At 37.1% G+C, this 16,780-nt stretch overlaps 1 non-coding gene across 1 annotated transcript; it reads right to left on the bottom strand.

The window, feature by feature from the left end:
- Window positions 1-1,959: 1,959 nt before the first annotated feature.
- On the bottom strand, window positions 1,960-2,077 carry LOC149012257 (U5 spliceosomal RNA). The gene has a single exon (XR_016174271.1). It is a non-coding gene; the product is annotated as a U5 spliceosomal RNA (small nuclear RNA).
- Between the last annotated feature and the right edge of the window lie 14,703 nt (window positions 2,078-16,780).

The following is a 16,780-nucleotide window of genomic DNA, read 5'->3' as shown; positions in this document are numbered from 1 at the left end:
TAAAAGGCTTTGTCTTCTTATCAAGGGTGGTGGTTTGAGAATTGAATCTTTGATTAGGGTTTCATCAGTTAACAGGCAAAGAATTTTACTGATCATATGATTTGAAGCAGCAACATAGAAGAAATAGGAAAATCCATAGTCATTCTACTGAGTTTGTCATTCAGGACTGGCTAATCAGAAGGAGACTGAGCAGGAGGATACTTGCAGAAACGGAACCAATAACTTTGAAGAAACTATATTGCCTGATTTTAACCAACACTAAGAGGCTGAGAGAATAAATGGAGATGTCTGCCTTCAGTTTCTGTTGTTACTAATGTTACCAATACTGGTCACGGGAGTGGTGGCAGCAACGAGTCTCTCAGTAGTCTCTCATATCTTGGAGTAGCAGTGGTGAAGATTTGCAAATCGGCTATAAAGAGGAGACAGAATTGTCAAGAGTTAAAAATAATTTTGAATGAAATTTATTATGTCCATTGAATCTTTACTTGGACACATGTCATACACCGATAAAGAAATAAATGGAAATAGACATTGTCAGAAATCCCAGATAAGCACCTATGTGCTACATCAGGACTTCATGGAAAAACAAAATCCAGCTGCCAAGTAGGATCTATTTTCAAATATGATCAAGTGAACTAAGATACTAGAAGAGCTTTCTTACAACTAAACCTGATCATATACTCCTCAGAAAATTTTTTGTTATCAATGTCAGTCCAGATACACTTAGAAAGATGGATACTGGAATAACTAGTTGTTCCATTGCAGCTCCTGACCAAAATGGAACAAATAAAAATAAATCTCTCTACACCAGTTTCCTGCATGCTGCCTTCAGGGATTGTCACAATACAAATGCTATCGACATGCAAGAACATCACAATTCATATGCAAACAGAGTTCTATCATAAGAGACTCTAATGCAGAATGCATTACTTGAACCCAAATGAAGAAATGGGCCAAATAATGCCAACCCTAAACTTTATTTTTGTATAACCAAAAGAAAATAAATACTACTTTGTAGACCACAGTTATAAGAATGTCTATCCAAGAACCGAAGTGGATATTTTCTTCTTCTTTTTTCAGGGAAAATGTGTTTTATTAATTCAGTTTCGACAATCACTAATTGATAATATGCATTCCATGATGGGTAGCTAGGATAAGAGTAGGAGTTCCCCTATTAGTTGAAAATGGAGTAAAGGTCCGGTGTAATGTTGAGCCTCTGGAAAGAAGTTTGGTGATTGACATCACTTGGATAGACACAACGGTTCAACAGAAGAGGGGATAAGAATATTACTCCTCTTACAAGGAAGGAAATCCAAGGGGTTCATCGGCCTAAAACAGAGCAAATGCAACTACGGGGACTTCACTTTTGCTGGTTATTCAGAAAATCACACTGTCGCAAAGGGAGAGCAATCAGTTGGAAGGGATAGTAATACAACTGCAAGTGCTTGGGAATTGGCAAGATGAATAAACCTATCAAAATTAGACATTGGTCCTTGAAAGGGACAACAGGAGTTTTAACATTATGTGACATGTTGGTGTTTTGTGGAGAAGCCAAAAACGTGATAAAAGTGCCAATGGAAACACCGAAGCAAAGTAAGAAGCGTACACAATCAGAGGTGTACTGGAATCCAGTGATAACCACAACTGACAATGAACATATTGAAGCAGAGTAAGCAAGTTGAGTTCTTCCTTTCAACCAAAAAAAAAAATTTCGATCTTCTCATCGCTCAGCTTGCCCTTAGAGAATCAGTTGAGAGGTATTTGCCTGTCCAAAACCCCAGAGGGGTAGCTCGCAGATGAATCCTCCCCGGACACAGCGATGAAGCCAAGGGTCAATTCTGGGCACATTCAACTCGTACAAGCGCTTCATGATCATCTCTCACAGCGACGGAGAGTTGGCTAACAGCTACAGAGAGAAAGAGGGTCTGCAATAAATCTTCAAAACTAGAGTATTTGTGAAGTTCTCCCCAAAAGAGAACTTCTGCAAAAATTGGCGTATGCCGCTTTGTGCGGCGAGCACACGGTATTCTTTAGTAAAAGGCGAAAGAATAGTTCGCTCTGTGCTCACCGCGCGGCTGCGTGATTTGGAGTCGAAATCGAGTGCTTCCTAAATAGGGTCCTCGGAGGACAAAGTTATTCTTGTTTCAATGTGGGACAAATTTCTAGTTCCTTGAAAGGTGTCAATAAAAACCTATTGACTCAGCCCAGCCCAAATTTGCCCCAAGTCTGGCTCGATTTTAGTTCAATTTTTTCAACCCTGAGGGCAAACTTAAGTTAAAAAATAATGAGCCCTAATAGTGTTAGGTCAAGTTCGGGCCAAACCTGACCATATACTAGTTTAATTTATTAAAAGTTATTAAGGGCCTGTTTGGTTACATGAATCCAGAGATTTCAAATCTCCTGAAATTATACCCATTTGGTTGTAAAAATCTCTAGATTCATGAATTCTATAAATTCACCTTTTTACACTAAAAACGTGAATCTGTAGATTTATGGGTAAGGGGTGAAATCCAGAGATTTCAAAAAAGTTATACATTTGTACATTCACAAAAATCACGCCGATCAAATAGTTTCTTAGGATGAATTTACAGATTTCATTCCACAACCAAACACTTAATTTTATAAATTATGACTCCATAGATTTGAAGTCTATAGATTTGAAATCTCTAGATATTTGAAATCTCCAGACTCATGTAACCAAACAGGCCCTAATACTAAAGTTGCATGTCAATGTAGTGTTGCTTAGTTGGTAAAACCAACAACTTTCAACAAAATGATTATTTGCTTGATTTCACTTGGCAATAATATTATTATTAATTTTGTTTCCACTAAAAATTAGGGTCAGCGTCAGGATTAATCAAGCCAACCCAACCCAACCCAACCCTATCAGGGTTAATCGGGGCAAGCAAGGTAGGTCGGGCCCTGTCAAGGTCGGATTAGGGTTGAGGATTTTGGAACCATGATTGGGTTGGGTTGGACTTGGGTTTTAATTTCAATCTCTAGACTAGAATTAGGGTTCAAGGCTAGCTCGGCCCAACTCAACCTGTTGACACCCCTACTTCTCTAAAGTAAACGAGCAAGGAAGATAATCATGTTATTTGTGTGGGAATTAAGAATTGAGAAAGTCATTTTTTTTGGCAAAAAAAAAAAAAATTGTGGGAATTAAGAGTTAAGATAGTCTCTCACTATTAAATGGATGGGATGATGGTAATATCATATCCATATCCATATTTGAATGGGCTTTGATAATATTTAGTTAATTAGACGTCTTAAACTAGATTCTTTTTTTTTTTTTACCAAGTTGATGCCAGTCATCGTGACTAGGGGCCCACAAGCCCTTTGGGGATGGGAATGAGGAGGGGGGAGAAGTGTGGAGGGAACGGATGATCAAATCACATACCTCCTAGGACTTTAGACCTCCAACAAGAGGCTGCCTCCCAATGAACTAGAAGTGCATCCGCAACTAGATTCAAATAACATTTAAATGATTAATTTGTTTATGTAAATTGTCTTCTTTTTTTTGGGTGGAAATACAAATGCTTTGAAATTGAAGAATTTAGCAACTTTCCTTTCTTTTATTATTTTTAATCTTCAATTTTTCTTACATTTTTCACTCTTTATCTTCCTTTATATTATTTTAATAGCAAACCAAGAAAAATATTTAGATATTTTAAGTTATAAATTTAAGAAAATAAGAAAACAAACCCAAACTAACTTAACCGTATAACTAGTCGGACAAATAATTGTTGATCGGAAAGGGGAATAATCATATCCATATCCTACTAGAAATCAGACAAATTCATATACCCCTGAATCAATATGGAAGCAAATAAAAAAAAATGAATTTAGGTTATCCATTTATGACCCTACATTCAAATGTTTCTTGAGATTGGTACAATAAAAGAGGGTACTGGCAAGGTTGTTCCATTCTAATTAAATTTTTGTGCAAAATAACCTCTTTGGAAGAATAGTGTAAAGCGGCAAAATCATGGTCCTCATAGACCCAACCCTCATTCTCTTCTGAATTATTTTTATTTTCTCACTAGTCTCGTGTATAAGATAGCCCCAACACTTGCTTCTCACCAACTTCATGCCAACATATTGGAGATCTACACTTCCTCCCATATAATGTTTCATAGAGTGCCATTTCGATAGTAGACTGGTAGATGTTGTTTTATGAAAGTTCTACCAGATATAGGTGGTCACTCCAACCTCCCTTAAAGTCAATCACACAAGCTCTAAGCATATCTATGCAGAATCTGAATTGTTTTTTAAATTGCTTATCAATCTATCGATGAATGTAATGCTGAAATTTAGTTGAGTACCTAATGTCTTCTGCAAACTCTTCCAGAACCTAGGTGTAAATCTTGGATCAGAACACACCCTAAGTCAAATATAGATGCATCATTATAGATAATAAATCCTCCAGCGCTAGATGACAGACTCAAAACAAGTGCCTTTACCAATCTTTGCTTCAATTCTTGGAAACTCCTTTCACATTCATTAGTCCACATAAATCTGTCTCCCTTCCTAGTGAGGCGGGTTAATGGAATAGCAATGTTGGATCCTTTAATAAATCGCCTGTAATGGCCAATCAATCCAAAGAAACTTCTTATCTCTATTACATTGGTTGGTAGAGCCAGTCTATCACTGCTTCAACCTTACTAGGGTCCTCCATTATACCCTCTACAGAAATCACATGACCCAAAAATACCACTTTATCAAGCCAAAATTCACATTTCTTAAATTTGGCAAACAATTTTCTCCTTCCGCAAGATTTGTAATACTGCCCTTAGGTGTTTTTCATGCTCCTTTTCATTCTTGTAGTACACTAGTATATTATCAATAAAGACAATCACATAGTGGTCAAGAACATCACGGAATACTAAATTCATTAGGTCCATAAATGCCACGGATGCATCAGTCAATCCAAATGGCATGAGTAAGAATTCTTAGTGTCCATATCTAGTCTTAAAAGTCGTCTTTGGTTTATCCTCTTCCTTCACTCTTAATTGGTGACATCCAAACCTTTGATCAATCTTCGAGAAAACTTTTGCCTCTTGCAATTAATCAAATAGGTCATCGACGTTGGGCAATAGGTACTTATTCTTGATAGTTACCAGGTTCAACTCTTGATAGTCTATGCACACCCGTCTTTCTTCTTTACAAATAAAATAGAAGCTCCCCATGACAAAGCACTAGGCCAAATAAAACCTTTATCTAACAGGTCTTGTAATTGTTCTTTCAATTCCTTCAACTTTTGTTGAGCCATTATGTACGGTGTCTTAGAGATTGGAGCCGTACCAGGAATCAGTTCAATGGCAAACTCCACTTCCCTTTCTGGAGGTAAACCTAACAAGTCTTTTGGAAAGACGTCAGGAAATTCCGTCACAACAGGAACATCCATCAACTTAGTTCTTGAGCTTCGATGTTCACTATAGTTAACAGTTATCCTTGACAATCCTGCTTTAACAACTTCCTAGCCTACGAGGCTGAAATTATCATTCATGCTGGGGATCCCAACTTCATTCCAAAAAATTTAATCTTCAGTTCATTTTGGGGTCTCAACACTACCATTCTCTCGAAACACAAAAGATTGACATGATTAGAAATCATACAATCCATCCCCAAGATGATGTCAAAATCCTTTAGGATCAAGGATCATTAAGTCTGCAGTCAACTTCATGTCTCCAAAATTTAACTCACAGGCTTTAATCAATTCCCAAGTTTCCACAATGCCACTAGATGGCTTGGCCACAAACAATTGGGAGTCAAACATTCTAGGTTTCAATCTTAATCTAGTTCTTTTAAGTTCAGTCAACCTCAAATTAAAGTGATCAAATCTAATTTAGTTCAGTCCCTCTCTCTTATGCCATCAGATAATCAAATCTACAAGACCTAAAACTATGCTCTGATACTAACTTCTATCACGCCCCCACTTACTAGGGCAAGGCGGGGCCTATGGCACCTAAACCCTATTGTGTGACATGACAATTATCTCTTTTTTAACCTTTCTTTCAAAATACAAGTAAAATATCATAATAATCACAATGAAAACATTAATTTATCAAGAGTGGGTAAATAACTACAAAAAATAGATCATCTAATGGCAACTACAACTCTTATTTTATTTACCATTAAATATAGTCATCCATATTCCAAAACCACACACACTACTAACTAAACATTTATTGCCCTATACGAACCTTAAAAAATATATACTCAAAACAAACCTGTCATTTACGAACTCAAATAGCTAGCATAATCAAAAGAGATATCGGCTCTAAATCCTACTTCTAGATGGCTATGTCTTTACCCTTATTCTTTGGTTGTCTATTTGAACATGATAATGGTGTATGAGCTAAACTAGCCCAGTAAATATTATAAAACAATCATGCTACATACGATGGCGGAGCCACGTTAAGCGAGGAGGGGCCATGGCCCCCCCGGATTTTTTGAAAATTTAAACTATACCTATATTTTTGGTTATTTCTCTCACTTTACATGTGAAATACCACTATTTGGCCCCCTCCAAAAATTAAAAATAAAAATTTAAGATAAAGATAATGGGTACAAATGTCATTCTTAATCATGGTTTTCATTAAATCCCTAGTTTTAAGGAATAAAAGGTTAAATTCTAATTAAAAACTAACTCACGATCCATGAATTTCTCCCTATATATTCTCATATATTTTCATTCATATTTATTCTCTCATGAATATCCTCTTTTATTCCTATTTTTTCTCTCTTCTTTTTCTCACACATCTGACAAAATAGTGGAGTAGTTAGTTAGCAGACATTCGAATTTTCCTAAATGTTCTCCACAGTTATCATGTATTCACTCTCTCTTTCTCAAATTATTCCTATCTCTCACACACTTACGATTTTTCTAATATTCTTTTCATAAAGTATAATTTTTTTTTCCGTTGTTCTTTCTTTCTCCTAAATTTTTTATTCTATTAATAGCAATGTAAATCTCGTTAGAATTCAGCCATTGATTTTATCATATCTAATCATAATCATTGATTTTTTTTTTAATCCTAAATTTTTCTCCTAAAATTTCATTTCCTATTAATGGAAATTTAAATCACATTTAGGATTTCAGCCATCAATTTTATCATATCTAATCGTAATCATTTAATTTTATTTTTGAATACTTTAACTTTCTCATAAAGTTTCGATTCCTATTAATAGCAATTTAAATTTTTAAGATTTTTCAAAATTTTTCTCCCACAATTTTAGTCCTTACTTTATTTTAATATATTTTTTATAATTTACTTATAATTGTGGGACCCACCGTGGGTCCATCATTGGCCCACGTATATTCGGCCCCCCAACTTTCAATCCTGGCTCCGCCCTTGGCTACATACAAGAATAAAACATAACATGCATATTTTCAAAATAAAAATATTTAGTCTTTTTCAAATACGTGTCGATGCATGTGCCATAATAAAAACATTCAATCTCATAATATATGTTTTAAAAAATATTTTTAAAATAAAATATTCAAACTTTTTAAAATATTCTCTTTTCTTTTTCTATTTCGTTACAATCATAAGCCTAAGAAAATGCATTATATACATCTCCCTAAACAAAAAAAGTAGCGATACCATCGAGGTGGTTATTCTGCACCACTGAAGTGACTACCTCTACACTACAAAAATAGTTACACCACTAAAATGCTTTCACTCTTTGGGCACATGGCCATGTACACCTCATAGCTTACTATCCAATCTTTCCACTTTAACTCTGGCCACAACGCCTAACAAGACTTACAAGGACAATACTCATTAATATGATATCTTTTATTCAATTTCAACCTTGTATTTATTAAAATTTTCACTTAATCATTGCCAATGCAAGAATAATGAATAATCATAATTAAAAAAATCCCCTAAGTAATTTAATCATAACAAAAACTGTAAAACACATGCGTGTAGGTGCATAAATCATGCATAGAATAATTATATGTTGAAACAATTAATTATCAATAAATTATTATTGTATATATGTCATTGCATCAAAATGCATATCTTTTAAACAAGTCATGATAGTTAAAAATACAGTAAAATTTTATATAGCACCCAAAACAACAAACACTTTTTTAGTTTTGGATGTAGTAACTTGATCCTCTTGCCCTACTTTACCCGACCCGGCGGATTTTGAATGGAATGCCTTTTCTTCTTCTTCTTCCCTACCGATGACCCTTTTTCAAAGGAATGCTCCAAGTAAAGCAATCCTCAAATGCCTGGGTTGGATCCCAATGTGGCAATGCACAAATTAATCATAATACCCAAAGATATGTCAATTTGTTCTTGTCTTTTAAACCGAACGCTATCCTTCACAAATTATCATTTTAATCCTCTCTCTCTCTCTCTCTCTTCAAATTTCTCTCCATGCAACTCTCACTCTATGATCTATATTAGAAATGTTTCCTTCCAAATGGGGAGATACGTTCCTATTTAAAAATGATGGAAATTTGATAATAATAATTTGTTCAAGTTTTTACCACTTTCTTCAAACTTCTTCCTTCTTCAAGATTCTACATTCTTCTACTTTCTTCTTTAAACTTCTTTCTCTTCTAAAAAGTGTCTACTTTCTTCTTCAAGTTTCTCTCTTGTTGATACCTATGTTGGTTGCTAACATCATCCTTGCTAAGTGTCAGCATACTACATCTCTCCTTTTATATTTTATTACTTTATCACTTAAGTAATGATACTTAGGTGACACATGTACACTTCTGTGTTCTCACTTTTCTCTTTCATCATCACTTTGTCACTTTATTAATAATACTTAGGTGACACAGGTACACTTAGGTGTCTCCCCTTTTGTGAAATCCCACAAAACCCTAATCCAAAAATCCATATTGTAGGTTCGAAAATCCACAGTGTGGGAAGAAGGCAATTATGGGTCATCCAAATTGAAACCATTGGATTAAACCTTGAACCAATGGAAGTAGATGGGATGATGCTAAGCTAGGAATTCTATCAGAATATGGAAGAAGAACTATCTCGGACATGACAGAATTGGTAGATGGATCAAGAGTACAATAATGACATAAGTAAAAGGTCCTGACAAACCAGGTAAGACTCTCTATAACTTAGAAAATGACCCAAGAAGAAGCTGGGGCTTTCGGAGCATCAAAACCATTCTTGGAACAAAAGTACTAGGCTCTGGTAGCCTGCCTTGGTTGCCCCAGGTGACCAGCCAGTTTCATGGCAAAAGGGTATTTAGGGAAATTGATGATTTCGAAGCCCTATTTAATGTTCTAAAGTCATCAAAGAATGTCAAAGCTTCTCAAGAGAACCCTCTCCAAGGTGAAGGAAGCTGTGGAAGTATCCATCAAGGTTTTCGATCGTCGATTCTCTTTTTAAAAGGTTAGTATTCATCTTCTTCGTTCTAATTCTTCTCTTTTGCTTGTTTCTACGTATTGTATATATAGACCTAGATGAATATCTATAGTGGTTGTTATGACCTATCTCTTATATTCTCTTGGTTCTAGAGTGATCCCATTCACTCTAGCTCTTCCGTGAACTTCACGGTAAGATGTTGGCCAAGACCTAGTATAGATTCATTAGGTTTTAATCCTCTTTGTTTGATTTGATCTTCAAACTTTGTCAAACCATGATCTATTATGATTTCAGACCCGTATCTTCTACTCTCTTTACTCTAAAGTGAATCCCCATTCACTCTATCTCTTCTGTGAATCTTACTGTATGATTTCGGTGAAAACCTAATACAAGATTCGTTAGGTTTTCATTCTTTATGCTATGAATGATCTCTTTACTGTGCTAAATAATGTCTTGCCATGATTTCAGAATTTTCTATTTAATTTTAGAGTAGTTTGGAACCCAAACGAGAAGTTTCATGTCGATCTGAACATTTTATATTCGTACACAGAGCAGTGGTTGCCTACCCTGGTCTCTCCAGGCGACCAAGCCTGGTTTTGGTAGATTGGTGGCTGAGTTGATTGTCCTAGTCGCCCCAGGCCACCCACCCAAGCAACCACCCATTGCCCAGTGGCTTATTTGTTCTCTTTTCAACTCTAAACCTCTAGGGTTGTTTCTAACTTTGAATCATCATGTTGTTAGGACCCTTTGACAAGTTTGAACTCATTCTTTGGCCTACTTCACAAAGGTTGTGACTCGATAACAAGGTGAGGACGTTCATTTATACATAACCATAGTTACATTCTTGATTGTTGTGAAATTTGAATACATGATTACATATTGTGGTTTAGGCATGATTACTATGACTCTAAAATTTTAGATTATAGACAATTAATGATGCTACTCTTATATGATCATTACGTGACTGTTTGGACTCGGAATTTCATGTGACTTGATACTGTGATTGAAAACATCTTGTAATGCGACTGTAGGTTGTGATTGTGAATTGGGGAATACCTCATTCGGGTGTTTCTGTCTTGGGACATCTGTAGAGGTGATATGGGACACAATCCTATGATGTCCCTTGGCACTTTTCACAGTTACTAGATGACAAAACTAGGAAGTCGAGTTGTGTTTGGTTAGAAACCCCATCATATCATCACCCTATCAGCAGGGTATTGAAGCCGAGTGACCTGTGGCAATAGTATTTGGTTGGTTGGCACCCAAGAGTGCAAGAAGCATAAGGGGACATGCAACATTGCCGTGGGGGTCATTCTTTGGTAAGGTTGCATATAATATGCTTAGGCTCTTGGGTGCCCAAGAATGCGAGAAGCATGAGGGGACATGAGAGCTTCCTGCCCATTATATGTGGATGACCAATAGGGTTAAGGGGATGCGTAGTCCGAGAAGAAGACGTTGACTCTAGATAGGAAAGGATATTGAACCAAGAAGGCAAGAAGCATGAGGGGAGGTATCTGGACCTAGTATGATGTGACTAAGTAGATGACTTGCATTAGGTTAGGCTTCTCACTGACATGAGCCAATTCTCATGCCAATGGTGTGGTAAGAGAGTGGTGACTTAAACCCTAGCCATGGTTATAGTCCGAGAAGGATGCCTTGACCCCTTACCCAGGATCTCAAGACCGGTAACCAACCCATGATAGATTAGAGTGACGATACCTTCCCAAAGGAGGCTGTTGTTCGATCTTAATGTATATCTGCCATTATAGACTTGCATCCGTTAGAGTCTAGTTGCATTCTTGCATTTTGTTTCATATCATATTGCATCATATTATGTCTTGATTTGGATTGTAATTTTTATTTGTATGTGAACTACTCACTAAGTTCTTTTGAGCTCACCCTTCGGGGACACCGTTTGTTTAGATGACTTTGCAAGTGAAGAAGAGATCCCAAGCTCCAGTTTGGAGATCCTTTCCATATATCATACAGCTAAGTAAGTAATGGGAGTTAACGGTAGCTCGTGGTACTGTCCATGTACCAGTATGAGCACTATTACGACTCCGATTAACAACGGTAGAAGACGCCTCATACGCCGATGGAACTACGAGCTGGACATTGATCCTATAATGCAACAGTACAAGCCATCGGAGAAAAAAGTAAAGCTAGAAGATAGTGTACTGTTAGAATACTTAGGGTAGTTTTGATCGTTCCTTTATTCTTTCAGTTGTATAAGGAAGGTTTATTTTCACTTCCGCACTCTGATATTAGTTTTGAGATCCTTACCCTTTGATTTAATTATTTAATTATGGTAATGCATTGATTTCTTCTTACTATGATTGGACTATTATGTGGAATGGTTGGATGATTGTCTGAGACTTGATCTTTGGGGCTGTGGATCACACCTCCGGGTATTCAGGTAATAGGGTACCGGCTAGGGGAATGTGACACATTTTCTCTTTCATTATCACTTTATCACTTTACTAATAATACTTAAGTGACACATGTATGCTTACTTTTTCAGTTTTCTTAATACCTCAATCTCTATCTCTCTTCATGGTGACACCTATCCTTGGTATGTGTAATCACTATAGCCTTCCAATTTTAGTCTCATGATACTACTACTCTCCTACACTTTCTTCCCTTGCCACATGTCATCGTCTAAATCATTGGTCAACCCACATATAATATCATCTATGTAGTAAAATCTATAACTACAATAATGGACCTTAGTTAGAGAGTTGTGGGCCCACCTTATGGTCCACCTATCTGGTCTCTTCAAAGTTAACCTCTTAGTACCTCTGAGTGCAAAAAATCACAATGGTCATTGAGTTCAGTCTAATTTCGTCGTAAGGGAGACTGGCAGATGAAAACACATTTTGACCCAGTTATAGACCAAGGATCCACACGTCATTATTAATCTAGGGTATTGAGTCATACTGACACAACATTAAAATAATAATATAACGAGATGCAGGGCATCACACCTTGTCAGTCCACAGATGAAACATGTATTATATTTCTGCCCTATATCTTGCACTAGCACAGGAGGTCTCTGACTTATAGGCCTTGGGTTAGCATAAACAAGCCTTAGAGCTTGAGCAGTACCAACACGTCGACTGACACCACTGTATCCACTCTACCCATTTCCATAACTATAACATGCACCCCTTGGCTGAAAAGACAGAGTGGGGTACGGAGCAGGTCGGTTAAACCCCCTATCATTTCTATCCACATAACCAGTGTTCCTATTCTGCACCGCTCACTGTAGACGTTAGGTTTTCTTCTCTAACTCTTCACTTTTCTTGAATTCTGAGCAATCTAGGAATAGCTCTTTATAGGTTAGACTGATAGATATGTCCTAATAGAGGGTCAGAGTCCTTTGTAAAAAAAAAAAATTCACTTTCTCTATATCCAGTTTTATTGACTCAGGAGCAAAGTAGAATAGTTCTTCAAACTTTTGTTGGTATTCCAGCAATAACGTTGACCCTTGGACAAGTGTCATAAATTCTGACTTGTTAGGATCCTTTACTTGTGAAACACAGCCTAACCTTGACTTGGAAACCCTATTGTTTGTAGGTCCGAAGACCGTAAAGGAAGAAGCCAACTATGGGCCATCTCAGTGGAAGACATGGTGTTCGACCCAAAACCCATGTAAGTTGATGATGGTGTTCCATACTTGGAAGCTTTGACAGATTTGGAAATGAAATTGCACCTTGATGAAGATGAGACTAGTTGATGGACTTAAAGTGTAGTTGGACATGATTTGAAGGCATTCCTCTATACTAGGTAAGTCATATGTTGTATTGGGAGAAGCTCATTGGATTTGGATTTGGTTTAGGCCCTCATTTCCCTATTTTGGCCTTGCTGACATGCTTGGTCGACTGGGCCAGTCGACCAGCCAATCGACCAACAAGGACAGAATCTGCCAAGATCCTCTATTTAGGTCTTTTGGTGCTTTATATAATAGAAGTACGTGTTTCTTAGCCTCCTTTGTTTCTAAAACCCTCAGAGAACGGGGAAAGCCTCTCTTAAAGCCTCTCCTTGGTGTTTGTGAAGAACTTTTGCAAGATCTCAAGTTCTTCATCTCTTGTTCATCTTCAAGGTTAGTAATCTCTTGTTTTCTTATTGATTTACTCTTGCATGATCAAGTTCTTATTACTGTGATTATGAAGAAGGTATTGCAACCTTGCAAACACCTCTTCTACAATCTCCTATGATGGGAATGAATCTCCATTCATTCCATTCATGCTATGATATTCATACTTGATTCTTATGATTTCTTCATGAAGCCATGATCATTCTTTCGATTTGATTCCTCTAGCATGTTAGATCTATTTTCATGTTAGTTTCATGTATGATCTACTGTTTATGTTTTACTAGAATGAGATCTTATCATCTCTAGTTCCTCTCTTGAGTTCACAGCTTATTTTCATTAAAAACTATGATTTTTACCGAATTAGAAAGTCATGTTTCCAAATTAGTAAGTATTGTTTTTTACCATTGTTAGTGTCTAATCTATGCTAGGTAGTCTTAGATTACTGTTCTTAATGATCCCTTGAAATTTCAGAGTATTTTGAATCCTGGAAGATGAGTTTTGGATAAAAAATCAGATTTCTACTACGTACTGTTTAGGTGGTCGATTGCTTGGTCAATTGGACCAAGCTACCACCCAATCGACCAAGGCTGATAGTAGTTGTGTTCTTCGTCCGATTTGATTAGTTTGACTTCTGATCTTCTAGGCCTCTTTCCTAATGTTGTATCTATGCTTGTTTAGGGTTTATTTGCTAAGTTTGGAACCATTCTCTTTGATCTTCGGATATCCATTGAAGTTAATTAAGGTAAGGACAGTTGTTTCCATATTAACATAGATTGCGTGAATCTTAGTTTCAATTTTGGGATTTTCATAGATTCATACCATTCTTATACTTTCATAGTATGATGCTACTGCTGTAAGTACTTCAAGTACAGTAGTACCTTGTTCATGTATTTCTTTATTACTTGATTCATGTATGATTACTTATCCTTGTCATTTACATATGCAATTGATCATGTTTATACGTATCTCTCTATATGATGAGATATCGGCTGTGTATGTTGTGACTAAATTGGGAATGTGATTGATTATGTATGATTTGGGACTGGGGAATGTCCTTTTGACATTTCTGTCCTTGGACATCAGTAGGAATAGTATGGGATATTTCCGATGGTGCCCTTTAACATTTTTCCAGATTATTGGTTGTCATACCTAGGGCTTGTCTAGCAGTGTTTGGCTAAGATGCCCCTGTTATATCAGACCCGATTCGGAAGGGTATTGAGACCGAGTAACCCCTGGTAGCAATGTGGGTTTGTGGGCGCTCAAGACCAATAACCAACCCGTGAGAGAACATGGATCACATTGTGGGGGCCATTCATTGGTAAGGTTGCAAGTAGTAGACTTGGGCTCATGGGCGCTCAAGACCGGTGAGTATATCCATGAGAGGACATGAAAGCTTCCCGTTTGCTATTTGTAGATGACCAATAGGGTTAATGAGTCCATAGTTCGAGAGGGATACGCTTACTCTAGTGAGAAGGATCCCGAGAGGGGAGGAATGGAAGTATCTAACTCTGACTTGATATAACCAAGTAGACGACTTACATTTGGCTAGGTTTTACCTTGACATGTGCCAATACTTAGACTAAACGGTGATGTGAGAGAGCAGTGACCAAAACCCCAACCATGGAATGTTGGAGAGGGATGCAGGATCCATTACCAACCGAAAGAGAGTGATTGGACCAGACCCAAAGAAGTATGGTGCTATGACTTAAAGCATGTCTGCCAATAGAGACCAACATACATAGAGTTAGACTCATACATGCATAGTCTGTTTCATATCATATTGCATCTGTTATGTTTTGCTATCATATGTTATTTATGTTGCTATGGATATAACTTGCCTTGCTGAGTTCTTTTGAACTCACTCCTTTTTTGTGCAAATATCTTGTTAGATTATTCTACAGGTACTAACGAGTATGACGGCCAGTACTATGAAGCGCAAGCTGATGATGCATACTACTCTCAAGGTGCTAGTGGTTACGAAGATTAAGGTGAAGATCCCCCGTGTGATCATGCTGCGTACCAAGATTAGCCCTACCTTGAAGTGGAAGCTTCCGTGTTTAGTTTCTTGAGTTTATGTATATGAAGATATACTTTATAAGATAGATGAGACCTTAGTTTAGTTTGATTATTTCTTTTCTCTCTTTTGAGAATCAGTTGTAAACTTTCCGTTTTTAGTTTTCGAACTACATTTCTGTTGTGATATGTGGAGTGATTTTCCGCACACTCTACATTTTGATTATTATATATTGGTATCATTCTTTCCACACTTTGATTATATTGTCATTCTCTCTTCTTATCTTGATCTCTTGTTTATATATTCATGATTATGTTATTATGTATGTGGGAGGATGATTTCCTTGATACTTGTTCTTCGGGTTGTGGATCACACACTCGGGTATGCTAGGTAGGGTACCGACTGGGTGGATGTAACATTACTGACTCAGGGAAGTAATTCTTACAAAAAGAGTCCTTAAACACATTCAAAGTGATATTATTGTTATGGAGTGCTTCTAATATTAGCTGAATCACATTCCACCAAGCGTCAACTTCATGTTGTAGCTTTTGCTCTGCACAACAATCTTCTAAGCCTTAGAGCGTTGCAAATGTCTAAATGCTTTGTCCATTTCTCGAATCCACTTGTTAGGGAAAAGAAGATCCTTAGTCACACTAGTGAAGTTAGGAACCTTTAGCTTTAGAAAATGCTTTGTCATCTTTGTGTGAGGCACAACTGCATATCCACCCATGTTAGCTCCAACAACAAAAGAGCCAGCTCCATTAGGGTTCACTGAAGCAACATGGCTTGCATTGTGCATGGTCATAAACCCTTACATCGTCTGATTAAACTAAGTACTCTGCTGTTGCATCATATTCCCTATAATATTTAAAACATCTTGTACTGTCACTATCGGGGGAGCAATTGGAGGAGCATCATTCTGTTGGTCATTCTAATTGTTAGGGTTTCCAGCAGTAGTAGGAGGTGGAACTCCATTGTTGTTGTTACCATTTCCATTATGACCATTTGCAACATTTCTATTTCTTAGGTGCACCATCCTGTATTAGCATTACAATCAAACCATTCAATTTCCTCCATTAAAAAGCTCCAAATAAACCTTATGTATGTATACATTATCCCAAACATCATTAATAAGCATCAAATACGGCATTCATATACAGGAAAATTCAAATTTTCCCAAAAATTGCATTTTTGGGCAACCCAAGTGATATGGGTCACTTGGACCACAAGAGGATGGGTTGCTTGGGCGACCCATGCATGAGAGTAGGTGTCACACCCCACCCGCCGGTCTCGGTTACCCGCCCGACAACCCGTGGGAGT

Source organism: Hakea prostrata, chromosome 6, assembly GCF_041222555.1.
Source record: "Hakea prostrata isolate BN-2017 chromosome 6, UWA_Hpros_2, whole genome shotgun sequence".
Lineage (NCBI taxonomy): Eukaryota > Viridiplantae > Streptophyta > Magnoliopsida > Proteales > Proteaceae > Hakea > Hakea prostrata.
Note: the sequence above shows the minus strand (reverse complement) of the source record. Positions and strands in the feature narration are given on the sequence as shown.